General features: G+C 38.2%; 1 protein-coding gene across 3 annotated transcripts in view; it reads right to left on the bottom strand.

Moving 5' to 3' along the window:
* Positions 1-19,776, bottom strand: part of SDK1 (sidekick cell adhesion molecule 1) — an 869,284-nt gene that overhangs the window by 582,092 nt on the left and 267,416 nt on the right. The gene's annotated exons all lie outside the window — the stretch shown is intronic.

Here is a 19,776-nt window from a genome sequence, read left to right as displayed (position 1 = left end):
AACTAATCCAGAGGATAGATGCCAGATCATCAGTGGTCTGGGTGGAGAGGAGGGGTTGATTTAAACAGGATTTGAGGGACTTTTATGAGATTATTGAAATGTTTTACATCTTAAGTGCAGTGGATAAAAACCTCATCAAATGATATAGTTAAAATCTCTGCATTTATTATATATAAATTGTGCTTCAATTAAAAAATAAAGAGACTAGGAAAAATAATGATAAAATATTTTTAATGAGGTATGATTTAATAGTCAGTAAAGAATATGGGTTTATAATTCAATTAAACAACTGCTGATTGATAATTATTTCATAAAAGCATGGTATTTTTATTAAAATGGATTTTCCATAATAAAATGTGAATTGTTAAAAATATGAAATATATGTAAAAGCACAAAGGAAAAAGTCACTTCAAATTCACCACCCAATATGTGCATTTTTTTTTAAAGATTTTATTTATCTATTTGACAGAGAGATTACAAGTAGGCAGAGAGGCAGGCAGAGAGAGAGAGGAGGAAGCAGGCTCCCTGCTGAGCAGAGAGCCCGATGCGGGACTCGATCCCAGGACCCTGAGATCATAACCCGAGCCAAGGCAGCAGCTTAACCCACTGAGCCACCCAGGCGCCCCCAATATGTGCATTGTTAACATTAATTTAACTTCAGACATTTTTCCATGCAGATTTTTAAAAATCATTCTGCTAATATAATTCAAACATGCAGGAGGAAAATTAAGATTTAAGAAAAAAAAAAGAATTAAAAATTAAATTTCTTAGTAATTTGTAAATTACAGCTACCAGATTTGGGCTAGAAATATGTCCAGAAATATGTTTACATAAAGTCATTTCCAACATGTAAGGGGAAAAAAGTAAGTTGCTAAGTAGTATCTGTACTGTGATTTATGTACATATACTGACCCAGGCATGAAAAGTTTCTGCAAGGATGTACAGAAACCATTAGCAGTTTTGAGCTCTGTCACTGGAAACTTCTGTTTGCTTGTAATCTGTTTTGTTTTCATTGGAGGTGGGGGCAGACTTTCATTTTATACAATTTGATAATGTCTGAATTTTCCACCATGACACACACCCACACACACATATATCATTTGCATTACCTAATTACACATGTAATTTTTAAAAAAAAATTCCTATATAGAAGTATTTTGTCATATAATAAGGGAATATTACATAGCTAACTGAGTAGTATAACTCAACTTAGAAAACAGTCTTCTTTTCTCCAGTCTTAGGCCAGCATCCTTTCTACACAGTAGCCACAAAAAACAAGGTAATCAAATGTTGTTAAAGTTAAGAATGAGAGTCATAAATTTTAAAAATGAAACATTCAACACTGTATACAATTAGAATAATATAAATTTTACTTTTAAAATAAACAGATAAACAAGGGATTCTTTATAGCCTACCACAGTTTGTTTTAATGTAATAAAAGAACTACCCACACTTCACACAGTCATACTAATGAAAAATAATGTCCAAGTTTTTTTATTTTATTAGCTTTGATAGATCTGAAATAAATTGGTGCATTTTATTAATTTAAACCATAATGAATTTTTCTCTTTACAAGTGAGCATCTATTAGTAAAACAATTTTGAGAAAATATCTATCACTACTCCTTCTATGAAAACACTGAACTTTCTTTGTGATATCTGCCTATTTTTTACATTGGCTTAAAACATTTAAATTTTTTTTTTTGGAAAGATTTTACTTATTTATTTGTCAGAGAAAGCAAGAGCAAGCAAGCAAGCATACAAGAAGGGGGAGCAGCAGGCAGAGGGAGAAACAGGCTTCCCGCTGAGCAAAGAGCCCAATAGAGGACTTGATCTCAGCATGGGTCATGGGATCATGACCTGAGCCTAAGGCAGATGCTTACCTGACTGAGCCACCCATGCATTCCTATTTTTATTTTTTTGAAGATTTTATATATTTATTTTAGACACAGTGAGAGAGAGATCACAGAGAGAGAGAGTGAGATGGAGAAACAGACTTGCTGCTAAGCAGGGAGTCTGATGCAGGGCTCCATCCCAGGACCCTAAGATTATGACCTGAGCCGAAGGCAAATGCTTAACCAACTGAGCCATTTGGGTGCCCCTAAAACATTTAAATTATTTTTATGAAATAATTTCTCAACAACTAAGTATTAATAATGAGGAAAATGACCCATTATCTTATCATAATTAAGGGTCACAGTAATGAAGTATCACTTAGAAGGAGTCCTCAACCACAAGTAGGTAGCAATTCTACCAGAATAAGAAGCGTATATTGTAATTCATCAGTCTAAACCCAGTTTAACCTCTGAATTATAGTGAACTTTGGGGAAGGAGAATTGTAAAACTCCTGAAAACAAACCCTCCCATTCAAAACAAGGCAAGAATTCTACTCCTGATTCCCCCAACAAAATCGACCACACCACATAACAGATAACATTAATATTTAAAAATCAAAACAAAAAGCTTTCAGAACTTATTAAGCCTCCTATGCTAATCCAATGCAATATCTAATATCCCTAGAATTTAAGTCTTTTCTTATGTTTAATTTAAATAGCTTTCAGGTTTTGCTAGTTAAAAATGGAAAATTTAATACATGAGAACTATATAAACTAACAGCTAGAGAACTATAATGAAATAAGATGGATCACTCTGGGGGAAAAGAAGGCATTTGACATCCATCTATGTGCAAAGAGTTTATGACCCACAGACATTGGAGGACAGCTTCCAACATAAAGGACAAAGACCAAAACAAACAAATGTAAAAAAAGAGTATGCAAAATAATTCAATATCCATTAATGATAAAAACTCTCAACAAAGTGGGTATAGAGGGAAAGTATTTCAACATATAAAAGACCATATATGACAAACCCTTAGCTAACACTGTACTCAGTAATGAAAAACTGAAATCTTTTCCTCTAAGATTAGGAAGAAGACAAGACTCCTCACTCTTACCACTTTTATTCAACACAACATAGGAAGTCCTAGCCATAGCAATAAGATAAGAAAAATGATAAATGGCATCTGAATCAGAAAGGAAGAAGTAAAATTGCCACTATTTGTAGATGACATAATACTACATATAGAAAACACTAATGAATCTGCCTAACTGTTAGAACGAATAAGCACATTCATTAAAGTTGCAGAATACAGAATCAATATGCAAGAATCTGTGCTGTTTCTATACATTAATAACAAAGAAAGAAAAATTAAGAAAACAACCCCATTTATAATTGCATCAAAAAGGGTATTATACATATGAATAAACTTTTTAAAATTAAATTTATTTATTTTCAGCATAACAGTATTCATTATTTTTTTCACCACACCCAGTGCTCCATGCAATCCGTGCCCTCTATAATACGCATGACCTGGTACCCCCCCGCCACTTCAAATCCCTCAGATTGTTTTTCAGAGTCCATAGTCTCTCATGATTCACCTCCCCTTCCAATTTCCCCCAACCCCCTTCTCCTCTCTAACTCCCCAACCAAGGAAATGAAAGACACTGAAAACTCTAAGACAGCAATGAAAGAAACTGAAGAAGACACAAATAAGTAGAGATATTCCATGCTCATGAACAGGAAGAATTAACATTGTTAAAATGTCTTTACTAGCCAAAGCAATCTATACATTTGATGTAAATCCTATCAAGATCTCAAAGGCATTTTTTCACAGAAATAGAATAATTTTAAAATTTGTATGGAACCACAAAAGATCCCAAATAGCCAAAGCAATCTTGGGGGAAAACACACACACACACACACACACAAATCCAGAAGTAACATCTTCTTGATTTCAAATTATTTTACAAAGCTACAAAAATAAAAACATTATGATACTGGCATAAAAACAAAATACAGATCAGTAGAACAGAACTGAGAGTCCAGAAGTAAACCCATACATATAGGAATAATTAATTTATGACAAAGGAGCCAAGAACATACAATGGGCAAAGGACAGTCTCTTCAATAAGTGGTGCTAGAAAAACTGGACAACCACATGCAAAAGAATGAAATTAGGCCACTATATTATACAATATGCAAAAATAAACAAATGGGACTATATCAAACCAAAAAGCTTCTTCACAGTGAAGCAAACCATCATAAAAACAAAAAGGCAACCTACTGAATGGGAGAAGATATTTTCAAGTCATATATCTAGTAACAGGCTAAGAAGCAAAATGTATACAGAACTCATACAATTCAACAATAAAAATCAAAGAAGCTGGGTGCCTGGGTGGCTCAGTGGGTTAAGTCTCTGCCTTCAGCCCAGGTCATGATCTCAGGGTCCTGGGATCAAGTCCAGCATCAGGCTCTCTGCTCAGCAGGGAGCGTGCTTCTCCTTCTCTCTCTGCCTGCTGCTCTGCCTACTTGTGATCTCTCTTTCTCTCTCTCTCTCTCTAATAAATAAAATCTTTTAAAAAAATCAAAGAAGCTGACTTTAAAATGGGCATAGGATCTGAACATTTTTCAAAAGAAGACATACAGATGGCTAGTAGGTACATGAAAAGATGTTCAACATCACTAATTATTAGGGAAATTCAAATCAAAACCACACTGAGATACCACTTTGTACCTGTTAGATGGCTATTCTTAATATTTTGAGGAATCTCCACACTGTTTTCCAAAGTGGCTGCACCAATTTACATTCCCACCAACAATGCATAACAGTTCCCTTTTTTCCAGATCCCCTCTGATACTTGTTATTTCTTGTCTTTTTAATAATAGCCATCTACATGAACCAGCTATCCCATTTCTGGGTATTTATGGAAAGAATATGAAAACATGAACTCAAAAAGATAAATGTGCACCCCTATGTTCACTGTACTATTTACAATAGCCAAAATGTGGAAACAACTTAAGTATCCATCAATACATGAATGGATAAAGAAGACACACACACACATACATACACACACACACACACACACACACCATAAAGAATAATAAAGTCTTGCCATTTGCAACAATAAGGAAGGACCTTGAGGATATTATGGTAAATAAAATAAGACAGAGAAAATACCACATGATTTCACTCTTGTGTACAATCTGAAAAACAAAAAAAATGCAATATAAAAACACACAGATACAGGGAATAAATTGATTGTTACTAGAGGGTAAAGGGATTGGGATGGGTGAAATGGGTGATGGAGGTCAACTGTATGCTGATAGATGTAAACCATACTTCTAAAGGTGATGAATTTGTAGCGCATATAGATGTTGAATTATAATGCTGTACACTTGAAACTCATATAACGTCATATGCCAATTTTACCCTAATTAAAAAAAAAGATGCAAGAAGGAGCAGCAATGAAGGAAGAAAAAAATTAATATCCTAAAATTGCTAAGAAAGAAATACTGTGAAACACTGGATGGCGGAAGCCAAAAGATGGGCAATAGGAGAAAAAAATAGACTAAAATAGGAGGGTCACAGCAATCTCAATAGGAAACTAGCAAGAGCTCTAAAAAAGAGATCAAAAACAAAAAGACAAAGGAAACAGTCAACAAAACAAAGAGGCAACCCACAGAATGGAGAAGATATTCACAAAAGACAATAAAGACAAAGGGCTGATATCCAGGATCTATAAAGAACTCCTCAAACTCAACACACACAAAACAGATAATCATGTCAAAAAATGGGCAGAAGACATGAACAGACACTTCTCCAATGAAGACATACAAATGGCTATCAGACACATGACAAAATGTTCATCATCACTAGCCATCAGGGAGATTCAAATCAAAACAACATTGAGATACCACTTTACACCTGATAGAATGGCCAAAATTAACAAGACAGTAAATGATGTATGTTGGAGAGGATGTGGAGAAAGGGGAACCCTCTTATACTGTTGGTGGGAATGCAAGTTGGTGTAGCCACTTTGGAAAAACAATGTGGAGATTCCTTAAGAAATTAAAAATAGAACTACACTATGACCCTGTAATTGCACTACTGTGTATTTACCCCCCAAATACAGATGTCATGAAAAGAAGGGCCATCTGTACCCCAATGTTTATAGCAGTAATGGCCACAGTCGCCAAACTATAGAAAGAACCAAGATGCCCTTCAACGGACGAATGGATAAGGAAGATGTGGTCCATATACACTATGGAGTATTATACCTCCATCAGAAAGGATGAATACCCAACTTTTGGAGCAACATGGATGGGACCGGAGGAGATTATGCTGAGTGAAATAAGTCAAGCAGAGAGAGTCAATTATCATATGGTTTCACTTATTTGTAGAGCATAAGAAATAACATGGAGGACATGGGGAGATGGAGAAGAGAAGGGAGTTGAAGGAAATTGGAATGGGAGGTGAACCATAAGAGACTATGGACTTTGAAAAACAATCTGAGGGTTTGGGATGGGTGGGGGGGTGGGAGGTTGGGTGAGCCTGGTTGTAGGTATTATGGAGGGCATGTATTGCATGGAACACTGGGTGTGGTAATAAACAATGAATTCTGGAACACTGAAAAGAAATTTAAAAAATAAATAAATTTTTTTAAAAAAGGCAGAAGATGAACTAATCAATGAACTAATACCAAAAATAAAAAAAATACCCAGAACATCAATTTCTACATTTCAGAATAAGCAGAATACCTGGTACTGCTATTTTTCATTATAAACTTAAATGTTAATTGGCTTTATTTCAAGAGTACATGCATAAAATTGATAAAAATCAAAAATATTTAAAGCATTGCTTACAATATAATCCCTTACTGTCTGGAGGATACACGTAATTTATTTTGACATCACCCTCAGAACAATAAAATTCACAAACTAAAGTCACATATAAGCTATCCCTTAACCTCTCCATTTCAAGTCACATTGTTTCCTTAAGTCTTATTCAACTTGTCATTTTACATAGTAGACTTCACATTCTTCAGCCCTGTCTGTACTTTAAAATGGAATTCTAATCAGTCTCATCAGAAGCAATGCTCATTTTCAAGTACGTTGTAAGAGAGCAGTGGCAATTACCTACCATATTGTATTCAGGGTTTTCACTATGTCCTACTCTACCTTTATCACATGGTTTGGGCTTGCTGTAACACTTGAATCATTTCCTTTTAGACCTATACATGCATATCAACTATTTTCCATATTATTTGGGTGTTTTTATTTTTCTACCCACTGGTATGAATTCTTTGCCTCAGGTGCCCATGTTTGTTATAATCTTTCCATATCACTCTTTATCTCCATATTTTCTCCATATTGAGCACTTATATTGGCCAAGGGGATGGTGCTTTTGAGAATGATTACCCCAGAGGCAGGGAGCAGAACAAGGAAGGAAAAAAGGCATGAGATGACAAGGGACTAAACCAGGGCCATGAAACAGAGATGGAGAGGAGGGAAATTTCTAGAGGTATTGAGGCTGTAAACCAGGCAACGTTTCAGCAATTTTTAGAATGGAGAGTGTAAAGAACTTCAGGATGATTCTCCAGTCTACAGGCTAGGTAATAGGGTGAGTAACATGAGACCCAATGAGAAAAAACATTTTCTTTTTCTTTCCTTTTTTTTTTTTTTCTTGGTACCTACCAAGACTGATGACAATGTTCATAATCACTGCCTGGAGTTAACATTGTAGTTACAGCAGAAAAGCTCTGGGCTTGGAGACAGGATACCAAGTCCTAAACCCAAGGTATGTCGGGTCTTAGTTTGTATACATCAGGGAGATTTCCAGAATGTTCTCTTAAGGCTCAGTTTACTCACATGGGAGGGAAGGTGAACGTACCAGGTAAGGCCCAACATGCCATGAGTCGGTGATCTCTCAGCAACCAACCTTTCAGAACAAAGCAGTCTGGGGAAACATGAATAATAGACACAGCCAGTGGAGGCAAACAGCACTCTGACATCTCACTTGCTTCCCTGGACCCTCACTCTGATGATCCTCCTGAATTCTGATTTACCATAAACAGTAATTCCTAACAACTTGAGTTTCATAAGCCCCGAAGAACAAAAAGCAAAACCAGAGAGGGTACAAGAAAAGTTACCAGAGGTAGATACAACAGCAGGAGAAATGTCAGCTTATTAGTAATCTGACCACGAAGAAAAAAACTTAAAAGGAAGGATAACACTTAGCTACTTCATGTTAAAAATAGTGGCCCCAAGTCATCAGACATAAAGGCTAAATTACATTGAATATCCTCTGATTAAGAAAATGGACAAATGTAAGAAGGTATAAACTGTATAATATATTTTATAAAGATTTCCATCAAAAATGGTTAGGTTTAAAAGATTTTAGTCCTTGAAGGTGTAAGATTCAGTTACCTGGAAAACTAATTTATGATCAGTTACCTGGAAAATTCCATCTTATTCTGGAAAATGACCAGATAAATGGGGTGTCACTGAATGTGCTACTTTAGTACAAATAAATGAATCAAGCTTAAGACAAAAGCCTACTTAATTTCTGGACAGCTTATTCTACCTGAACTGCAAAGTATTTCCTATGAATTCCTTGTATTTTTAAAATATTAATGTGTAACACTTTATACTATTCAGGTAAGTATAAGTAATAAACTAAAATGATTTCTTTTCCAAAAATAAACTCTCCCACATATCACTTCTACAAATATCAGCACCCAGGTGGAAGCAACAAAAACAAGTGAGGGGTTTAAGTGAATTATCTACACTGATGGGAAAGAAAATACTATAGACGATACCAAATACTGAATATATTAAGACCATTTATATTTGACTATCTGGGATGTACTTAGTGACACAAATTAATTCCTTATATACTACCTACATTCTAACCAACCTACATTCCTCCTGGCTAGTCTCTGGCTAGGAAAATTTGGGACTCTATGAAAAAATCCAAAAGACAAATTAACTGCTCAAATTTCAGGTAGTTTAAACTCAATTTTTTTTTAATTTTAAGAAAGTAAAAGTTAAATTTATCCTCAATGTGGTCTTCCAAACATCCCTTAGTCAAATAAAGACCAAACTTCTGCCACACTTCTCCCAACCCATAACTGAAGTAAAAAAAAAAAAAAAAAAAAAAATCATGAACATTTCAATGCAAAATTCAGGGTAAATAAAGGACTTCCACTAACCACTAATACAGGGCAGAGATTAAGATCAATCTAAAATGTGCCCCTGAATTATTCAAGAGAAAAAAAACCAGACTTATCAAAAGATCCACATTTAACACCAAGTAAAAGCCCCACATTGCAGTTCGCAGGTCAGTCCTTTGGCCTGACAGTCGGGAACAGATCCAGTATTCAGAGTAGAGTTCACATTAGTCAGATCTTGTTACACTCTTAAATGAATGATTCATTCACTGGTACATGAAGCAGAGCTATTTTGGTAGAACATTCTAACAGCATAATTCCAAGCACCAGCCATATCATTTCTAAACCAATAAAAATTCAACAGGGATTATCAACAGTACAAAAAGGATTTTTCGGGGAGGAATGAATTTTAATAATATTTAGATCTGACCTTCTAGATAGTTGTCTATGTTTTTATATATAGAGAGAAACAAAGGCAAACAATTCTTTCAGAAAAATATGTGATCACATAAATCTATTCATAATTTCATAGACTCACTAGAATTATTCCTCATGAAGCAAAAATTATTCCTCATGAAGCCAGGTCTGAATTTAGCTACCCTGGCTACATTTTTATTTCTCAGTCATGCACATATGATAACTTCATATTCAAAGTAATCTTGAAATAGAGGATTTTCCTTATATGCGTAGTTATTTGAAAGTAAGTATGATTGTCAGTAATATCACAGACAGGAATACGCTTTTCCCTCCATTGTTCATTCCACCTGTGTGTTTCTCCTCTATAAAATATGAATTAATCTTCCAAATTTCAGTCCCTTCTTCTCCTTCCCAACTTGGTTTACTTATTTCTCTCATGGCTTACAGGCATTCCAAGAAAAAGTTTTAGTAAATGTCCTCTATAGGTTATCACACAGATAAATAGTATGATAAAAAGACACTTTTCCTTCAGTAGCTTGGAAAGCCCTAAAATTTTAATAAGGATTAGCCACTGAGAAAAACAGAAAATCCAGGAACTTTCACTGGCAGTGCAGGAAGGTAATGAGCAGCTGTGAGATACTATGAAACAGTCCTTGCACCGGAAATATCTAACTCTGCTCTTAGGCAAGCTGAAGTGTGTCATTTCTAAGACTCTTTGGTTTACTGTATCATTTTAAAATGTTTGTAAATAAAGTCACTGTCATTTTCAGCTGACATAATCGACACTTACATATAAATCACTAGCGCGAGTATAAATTGGTGCTGGGTTTGGGGAACACAATTTAACAATACTTTTTAAGATGTCCTTACAAGTTCTTATTCTTTTATATAGTTATTACATTCTTAGAGCTCTATCCCAAAGAGTAGTCTTAGGTATAGAATTTTATCCACAAAGGTATTCATTATGTAATAGTAAAAACTTAGAAATCTGAAACTATACGATGTTGAATTATGACTTACGTAGATGATGGAATACTATTTTTTTACATTAAATGGTTGCTTATAGGGGCACCTGGGTGACTCAGTCAGTTAAACATCTGCCTTCAGGTCAGATCATGATCTCAGGGTCCTGGGACTGAGCCCCGCATCGGGCTCTCTGCTCAGCAGAGAGTCTGCTTCTCCCTCTCCCCTCAACCAACTGTTCATGTTTTCTGAAACTCTCTCAAATAAATTTCTTTTTTTAAAAAAATGGTTGCTGATAAGTAATGTTTCAAAGAAAGGAAAATGGCTATGTGGTATATGCTTAAAAAGGCAGGACATGGAATTGTTATGTATAGCATGATTTCAACTATGTAAAACTACATCAGATAAACAGTAAAGCAGTATGCCAAAAAGAAATGCTTATTATGTGAGTGAGTAAGTTCTGTTTTCTTCTTTATATGTTATTATAACCGCCACAATGCACACATTTCTTTTAAATTCAGAGGAATAAATGAAGATAATTGTTACAAAGGTGAGTTTTGCTCTGTATTTTAGGTGTAATTGAATTCCTGAGTGGTTGGGCAGGAGAGAGCTGAGCAGAGGCTATTTCACTATGGCTCTGGAAAAATATCTGCACGGATCACTCTAGCTGCTAAGGTGCCCTCCAGGTGTGTAAAGGGAAGACCTTGGGTTAAACCAAAGGAAGCCCTTGGAAGGAGGAGGAAGGCACGCTGCTGGTCCTAGGCCTTGACATAGTCGTCACAACACAGCTGGGAGAAGTGATTGCCCACCATTCCCAGGAACAATCCCATGATGCCTTAAATTACTGTGTTTTGTTTGTTTTATTGTAAACTTCAGCCACATCAAGGACTTTCAGCACCTCAAGTTATCAAACATTATACAGATTCTTAACCACACAGAACTCTCTGCATGCAGTGAGTGGATTCAATTCTCCTGACCTCTATACGCTGCCACTCACTACGCCTTAAGGAATAGACCACTGGCCATGTCCCTACATGCTCAAATTCTTCTCCACTCCAAATAGCCCAATCCCTTCTTTCTGTCCCTGAAAGTGGGCTGTGCCCTGAAACCCTCTGTAGGTCTCCCACACCCCCTCTACCACTGCCTTGAAGATGGTATGCCACAGCTGGCTCCGGATCTTCCCCCTCATTCCAAGCTTTCTGTAAACTTGAAGAATTAACCTTAAACCATTTGGATTATTTTCCTATCACTGCTATAACAAACCGCCACAAACTCAGTGGTTTAAAACATAAATTTACTACTTCACAGAAGTCCAAAATGGGCTTCACCAGGCTAAGACAGAGCTGCCGATTTCCATTTCCCTGCCCTTCTAGAGGCCTCTTGTATTCCCTGATTCCAGGCCTCTTCCTCCACCTTCAAAAGTCAGTGGCTTCTTCAGTCCCTCTGGCTCCACTACCACCAGCACACTGTACTCTCTAACCTCCCTGCCTCCTTCTTAGAGGCACCTTGGTGATGGGATTTGGCCCACCCAGACAAAGCAGAATAATCTCCCTATCTCAAGAAGCTTATGGTAATCACATCTGCGAAGTCCCTCCATCCTGTAAGGCAACATATTCATACTATTCTTCTTACCAGACCACTCCACCCTACCTGCTTCTTGCTAAAACCAGTGACATACTTCCTGGGCACTGGGAAAACTGTAGCACTGAGGTACTCTTTCCTCCCTTACACAGTTTCTCTCATCATGCAAGAGGCACACAGAAGATCCGTCCATCATGCTCTCTCAGTTCTTTCTGTTATTGTTTCTTAAGAACTTTTCCTCCAACCCAACTTGGTCACCTTTTTCCATCACGAAACTAGTGACCTTGGCCAAATCAGTCTTAAGTATCCTGCTATATTCCTGCTCAATTATCAAGGCCCTTACATTATACAATGGGAACTCTGTCACAGGCAGTTCTGCTGCTGTATCCCAAATAAGAACGGGCTTTCATCAAGACCTCCAATCCACTGTCCACCAGAAAAGCATCTTTTTTTTTTTTTAAGATTTTATTTATTTATTTCACAGACGGAGATCACAAGTAGGCAGAGAGATCACAAGTAGGCAGAGAGGCAGGCAGAGAGAGAAGGAAGCAGGCTCTCCACCAAGCAGAGAGCCCGATGTGGGGCTCGATCCCAGGACCCTGGGATCATGACCTGAGCCGAAGGCAGAGGCTTTAACCCACTGAGCCACCCAGGTGCCCCCACCAGAAAAGCATCTTGACTGGTCATTCCTCTGTCCATACCCTACCTCAACCTCTATCCAGTTAAGATTCCATGGTCCATCACTACAGCCATGCTCTTACAAGCACCCCTAACTCCCTGTCCCCGTCCATCTATCACAGACACCTGGAAAACCCAGTATCAGTTATACCCAGTGCTCTACCCCTGCCTCACTCACACACAAAGAGCTGAGCATGGTTCATGAATGTCACAAAAGCAACCTCACTCAGTATCACGTGAAAGTTCATCTTTTCAATGATGAATCCCAGAATTGTTTGTAGCCATAACTTCCTAGAAACCTAAACTCCTCCATGCAACAAGTACACCAGTGCCTAAGTCTTGGTTGCTAAATTCTGTCTTCCGCTAAAAGGGAACCAGGGCTTCTGAATGAATAGTTGATTCCAGCATAAACACAAGATGAGCCTGGAAAGTGTATTTGCTCCAGGAAGTAAGGAAGTACTCAGAAGGATGGGAGCATGTCAAAAAGTCACAGGACCCTACTTGAAGGGGTTTACATGAACTGAATCTTGGGTAGTTTGAGCATAAATAATGGTGGTAACAGATATAAATAAATACCTAAGTAAATGGGAGATAAGGAAAGTTCTTCCTTACAGCAGAATGCCTGCTAATAAATGTGGAAGCAAAGATGGAGTTTTAAAAAAAAATCACTATTTGGCAACCCCCACAGCAGCAGCTGATTTAGGCAGGGGTCATCAGTGGATGCTCATGTTGGTGGGCAAACTTGATGGGGCACAGAACACTGGTGCTGTCTTGAGGCATCTCCTTTCAAATACTTATCAGTCACAAAGGGAGAACTGGTGACCAGGTGATCACGGCTAACACTGCCGGTGGTGGAATAGGTCAAAACCACATGCCTCCTGATGAGAGCGCTAAGAACACTATCGATTCTGTGCTGTTTCTGCCGACATCCCGGCCTGAGTCTGGATATGAGGGAACACTGGACAGATGCAGGCTGTCTCAGTCGTGTTGGGGAATACCAAGGTGAAGACAGGGAGAAGACTGACAGACAAAGGGCAACAAGACGTAGCACGGGGACCCTGGAGCAGAAAGCAGACAGAGGTGCTGTTGGGATGAAAACAGAAATGCAAACACTATCTATGGATAGGACATACCGAGTTATAGTAACACCCACTGCTAACTCAAATATTTCTCTTGTGGTAATGAAAGGGAGTATTCCTGTTTTTGTGTGTTTTGGTTTTTGGTTTTTTAGCAAACAAGCTCACAACCCTTCTTTACTAAAAATCCTCCACCTTAAGGATCAATCCCCCACTTAAAATAAAATTCAAGGGGAGCTTGGGTGGCTCAGTGGGTTAAAGCCTCTACCTTTGGCTCAGGTCATGATCCCAGGGACCTGGGCTCGAGCCCCGTATCGGGCTCTCTGCTCAGTAGGGAGCCTGCTTACCCCCCTCCTTCTGCCTGCTTCTCTGCCTAATTGTGATCTCTGTCTGTCAAATAAATAAAATCTTCAAAAAAATAAAAATATAAATAAATAAATAAATAAATAAGATTCAAACCTTTCCCTGTGCCCTGTTAGGCCCTGCTATATCTCCAACCTCACCTTCTTCCACTCACACAATGGCTGACTACCATCCAGCCCCAACACTTCCCGTTGCCCTGTAGACACTCCACACTAGTACTGCTGCAGAGCCTCCCCACTGCTGCTCCCTTCCCTACAACACCCTTCACTGTATCACATCAAACAGCTCTCTGCTTGAATGGCACCTCTCCCAAAAGGTCTTCCCTCACCAAGCCCCATGTCTTCAGCCCTGTCTTCGCACACTATTATTCTACAATGTGTTGTATTTACTTGCTTATTGTCTGTCTCCCACAGCTGAATGTAATTCTTAGAGGGGCACGATATTCACTATGATATTACCATTACTTATGTGCCTAACACATTATGGGCATTTAATAAATAACAGACACAATAACAGAAATGTATATGTAACAAGTTTCTGTGAAAAAGAAATATAATCGCCTGAAGACATACACTCAGGGGCATCTGAGTGGCTCAGTCGTTTAAGTGTCTGCTTCAGCTCAGGTCATGATCCCAGGGTCCTGGGATGGAGCCCTGAATCAGACTCCCTGTTCAGTGGTGATATTGCTTCTCCCTCTCTGTGATCGCTCTCACTTTCACTCTCTCTCAAATAAATAAATAAAACCTAAACCTTAAAAAAAAAAAAATGAAAACACAGATAAATGGCAAAATAACAGAGTCAATGACCACTAGCAACATCAATACCAGACCAAAGGTATGCTATTAAGAGTAGCATTTATATAATTATAGAATACTAAAACTGAAGATAGATCTATAGCAATTTAACTGACAACCTTCCATGTGAACACTAAAAAAGGTAAGCAGAGAAAAGTCTCAAGAATAAAGACTTTCAGGTCTAGCCAAATGACAAATAACTCCATAATAATATAAAGCTAAATCTGGAAGACATATATGGGATTCAAAAATGCCTACTCCAGTGGTTTGTATATGCATCAAGAATGAAAATCAAGCAAATAAAAGACTATCCATGGCTCTGTGCAGCCATGAAAAAAAAAACAAAAACAAAAAGAAACAGAACCAGTACACAAATGAGACAGATTGATGACATGAAGGAAAATCTGACAAAAATAAATGGAACTGCAGGAAACAATCATGATGGTGAAAAAGAGAAATGAAAGCAACCGTTTCATCCAACATTCCTGAGCAAAGTGATAGAGGAAAGTATAGCAACTAAAAATAAAAATTCCACCAAGTAACTATCTGCAGACAATGAAAAAAATCCAAATATATAGAGAATACATATACTCACATTACTGAATCCGGGGAAAATACAAGATATAAAAAAGAGGCTTATAAAATCTCAACTTAAAAACAATTGTTATTAAATGGAAGTTATATCAAATCATAGGGCAAAACAATGACTTTAAAAACTTTCTCTAATAGATGAAAAATATTGCCAGTACAGTGAAATAGATATCATAACAAAAGTCCGTGATAAGTCCTGCAATGTAAAATTGAATGGTAAAAATAACAAATCCTATAAAGGCTGAACTGTGAGTTATTTGAGAGCAGAAATATATTACTGTCTCATTAATCTCTATCCCAACCCCATTTTAAGTCCTTGGTAAAACTTAAGTTTTATTTAAGTGAACAAAATTACATAGGAAAAATTATTACATTAAATGTGATAGTTTTTTACTGGCCAGAGAATAGGGAGTTAGGGAACTCCAGGGAGAAGTCAGCCACAAAGCAAGTGAGACAGGAAATAATAGGGCGTGTAGAGGAAGGCACTGGAAGACCAACTAACTCTACATATGGCTTCCATGGTGACACTACCTGTTTCAGAAGCCATCCCTTTATCAGGCATGTGACTTTAAGAGAAAAGAGAGGTGACAAGGATTAATCCTGGCCCATTTCAAAAACAGAGGTCTTTGCAATCAGAAAGACAGTGTACATACGGCAGCCATAAAAGCATTTTCCAGGTTGCTGGTATGGGGGACACTACTGAGTTAATTCTACTCTCTCAGCAACCAGCCAGTTATAGACCGTATTCAGAGAGTGGAGGCATGATACTATCAAGCTCTCAGAAGAAAAGGAAAACATGGGGTCTAAACAAATAGAGTGAAGAAGTTTTTTTTTTGAGTGCAAATGAGCAAGCTGCCCAACACAAATTCACTAGATGAAAGAAGGGCAGAGGCAGAAGAAAAATGACCTGATGTGCCCAGAACCCACTCGAGGTGGCTGGAATCCATAGGGAGATGCCTACCCTACTTTATAAGAATAATTTGCTCTCTTTTATGTGTGAACTCCATTTCTGCTCCCGGGCAGCTGACTGTATTTGGAGAAAGACACACAATCATACTGACTGGGCTCCCTTTAAATTCATGATCACAAACCTCAAGCAGGACCTTGTGCTGCCTAGCAATCCCACTGTCTGCTCTATCCCCTCTCCCATGCCGCTAGACGAAAATTATGTACCCCTTTCCTCAGATCTCATTTTCAGCTTGTTCCTGTTTCTCTGAGAAAATAAATGCCATCAGAAGAGCCCCTGCATAAGCACCCACCACCTCTACCCACCTGCCTGCCCCCGCACCTGTATATTCTGCCCTCTCTCCTGGGACTATAAACGGGCCATGCTTCTACCCAAGGCGAAAACCTGCCTTTGTACACTAGATCAAAAACATAATTCCAACAATTCTACTCTCTCTCTCTCTTCCTATTGTTGACTTCTCCCTCTCCCCTGGATTTTTATTCCTGGGCCTACAAACAATCTCCCATTAAAATTTTCAAAGCCTCTCTTGAAAGCCTGTTACTCTCTCTTCCAGGTACTACTGCTTTTCTCTACTCCCCTTTACAACAAACTGCTCCTTGAAAATCTCCAATTTCTTTCTTCCCACTGCTTCTTGAAACCACACCAATTAGGTTTCTATCAAGATCACTTCATCAAGACAGTTCTTCTAAGGTCATCACCAATAAGACTGAACCCAATATTCGAGTGTCAGCATCCCTCACTAGACTCAGCAGCAGTTCACAGAGCTGACCTCCTTTCCTGTGGCTCCCAGGACACCATCCTCTGTGTTCCTCCTGCCACTCTGCCCAATCTCCTTGCTTGTTTCCTCTTTATCACCCAAATCTCTAAATATCCGAGAGTCCAGTGTTCAATTCAAAAGACCTCTTCTCTGGTTTATCTTCCCAGACCTCCTTCGTGGCTGCACCTACTCCCGTGGCCTTAAGCCTATTGTTACTCTGATGAGCCCCCATTCACATCCCTAACTTGGACCTCTCTAGAGCAGAACACAGATTTGTACATCCAGCTGCCCTTCTGACAACTCTACCTGGCTAGGTACTTAAGAGAGTCTCACAGTGAACATGTCACCCTTCAACCTGCTGCTCTCAGTTTCCCCATTTCAGTGGGCAGAAACATAACTTCTCAGTTCAAAAATGTTAAGGTCATCCTTGGCTCTGTTTTTCTTTTTCTTTTACAGACACATTTGTACGTGGACATGCGTAGATGAGCACACAGACAAACACACTTTGTATCTAATTTGTCAGCAGAGCTTAATGGCACAACCTTTGAAATAGATCCAAACACCTCCTACCACCATTTCTACTGCTACCATCTGGTCCAATGACCTCCGTATCTTTCTTGTAGATCATTTAAATCACCTGACTGATCTTCCCGTTTCCATCCTTGTCCTTTCACACTGTTCTCACCATGACAATTAGAGCAATTATTACAATGTAAGTAGGATCTTGTCATTTTTTCCTCCACTCGAAGTTCAACAATGATTTGCCAACTTATTCCAAATAATTATTAGCCAAGGTCTTTAAAATGCTCTAGAAGGGGCGCCTGGGTGGCTCAGTGGTTTGGGCTGCTGCCTTCGGCTCGGGTCATGATCTCAGGGTCCTGGGATCAAGCCCCGCATCGGGCTCTCTGCTCCGCAGGAAGCCTGCTTCCCTCTCTCTCTCTCTCTCTGCCTGCCTCTCTGCCTACTTGTGATCTCTGTCTGTCAAATAAATAAATAAAATCTTTAAAAAAAAATTAAAAAAAAAATAATAAAATGCTCTAGAAGGCCCTACATGATGTGTTACCTTGACCCCAGCCCTCATATCTCAGAGCTATGGTTTCTGCTATTCCTTCCTTCTTCCAAGTCCTTCCCTCACATCTCTACTTAGTTCACTCCCTTCCTTCCTGCAGGTCTTTGTTCAAATGTCATCTTCTCAGGCAATACTTGCTGAATGAATGAATCAATGTTGTCAACAAAGCTGATGTGTTGACCATAGAGACTCAGGTCAGGCACTGCAGGATTTCAAACCCTCTGATGGAATCACAGGGCAAAGATGAGAATCCAGACTTAGAGGAGACAAATTGGTACAGATATCAAGTTGTTGACTGACAATTGGGCCTAGACCCATAATTACTGCAAAACTGTGGCCACAAAAGTGAGTAGAAAACCAAACGCACAACTGTAAGACTGCTTGGTGATGACAATTTTAGAACAAAGAGACTTAAATTATCTGTTAGAGTATAGATGAAATTAATCATCCAGTTACACTGCAGACCTCTTGCTGAGAAATGTGACCTAGCTCTGGTGCCAGTCTGCACACTGTCAGAACAGAAATTAAGAATAACACTTAGAAACTTTATGGCAATTTGACTTTGCTGTGACACACTTTGTGGCAATTTGACTTTGCTGTGACACGTCAGTGAATATGATCAGAGTATATATCAGTTTGGGTTCTATGTGGTTTGAGTTACACACTAATCATGTGCTGAATCATCATTTATCAGTCTGCAATGAACCAGAACCAGGGGTGCCTGGCTGGCTCAGATGGTAGAGTAAGCAACCCCTGATCTCAGGGTTGTGAGTTCAAGCCCCACAATGAGGACAGAGCTTACTTTAAAAATAAAAAATAAATAAAAAGAAAACAGGAAAAAGCTATAAGGTATGCCTTTTCAGTAGCCAAAATACAATCATCTTCCTGATTTCTTCCTTCTATTTCTTTCTTTAAATATATAAAAAAACTAATGTTTGCTTTTCATCTTTTTTTTTTTATTAAATCAAAATTCCATTCAAGTCTCTTTGGACAATATATACCGATAATAGACTGCGATTTGGAAAGGGCTTTTTGGTTGTTGTTGTTGTTTTTTTTTTAAACTGACACAGATAGGTTACATGTTCTCAGAGCTTTCTGATATCAAAGGGTTTCCATTATAACTTTTTATCTCTTTTCTTAAACCCCCTCAGTCTTCTATCTGTCCCCTATGACAGTTCCGTCACATTACTCTCTAATTAATGGTTCAATCATCTGCCTTCTCTATCAGACTGTTCTATCTGTAAGGACAGGCACCAGGTCTGAATTATAAAATAGCTTATTCCCACACCTAAAATAATTCCTGGCTCCTACTAGTTGTTCACTAAATACCTAATGAACAAGTGAATAAATAAATTCATCTTGTATAGATAAGCGAGTCACAGGTGACAGAAAATTTAGAGGCCATCAACTGGTAAAAGGGAGAAGGACATGTTTCCTAAAGAGGGGGACACAAGACAATGGTATGATTCTCAACTGTGCAAATGAATGAGCTTTACTGCAGAAACCCACA

The sequence above is a fragment of the Mustela nivalis genome (genome assembly GCF_964662115.1).
Source record: "Mustela nivalis genome assembly, chromosome: 19".
NCBI classification, from domain to species: domain Eukaryota; kingdom Metazoa; phylum Chordata; class Mammalia; order Carnivora; family Mustelidae; genus Mustela; species Mustela nivalis.
This window is presented reverse-complemented; position numbering and strand designations above follow the sequence as displayed.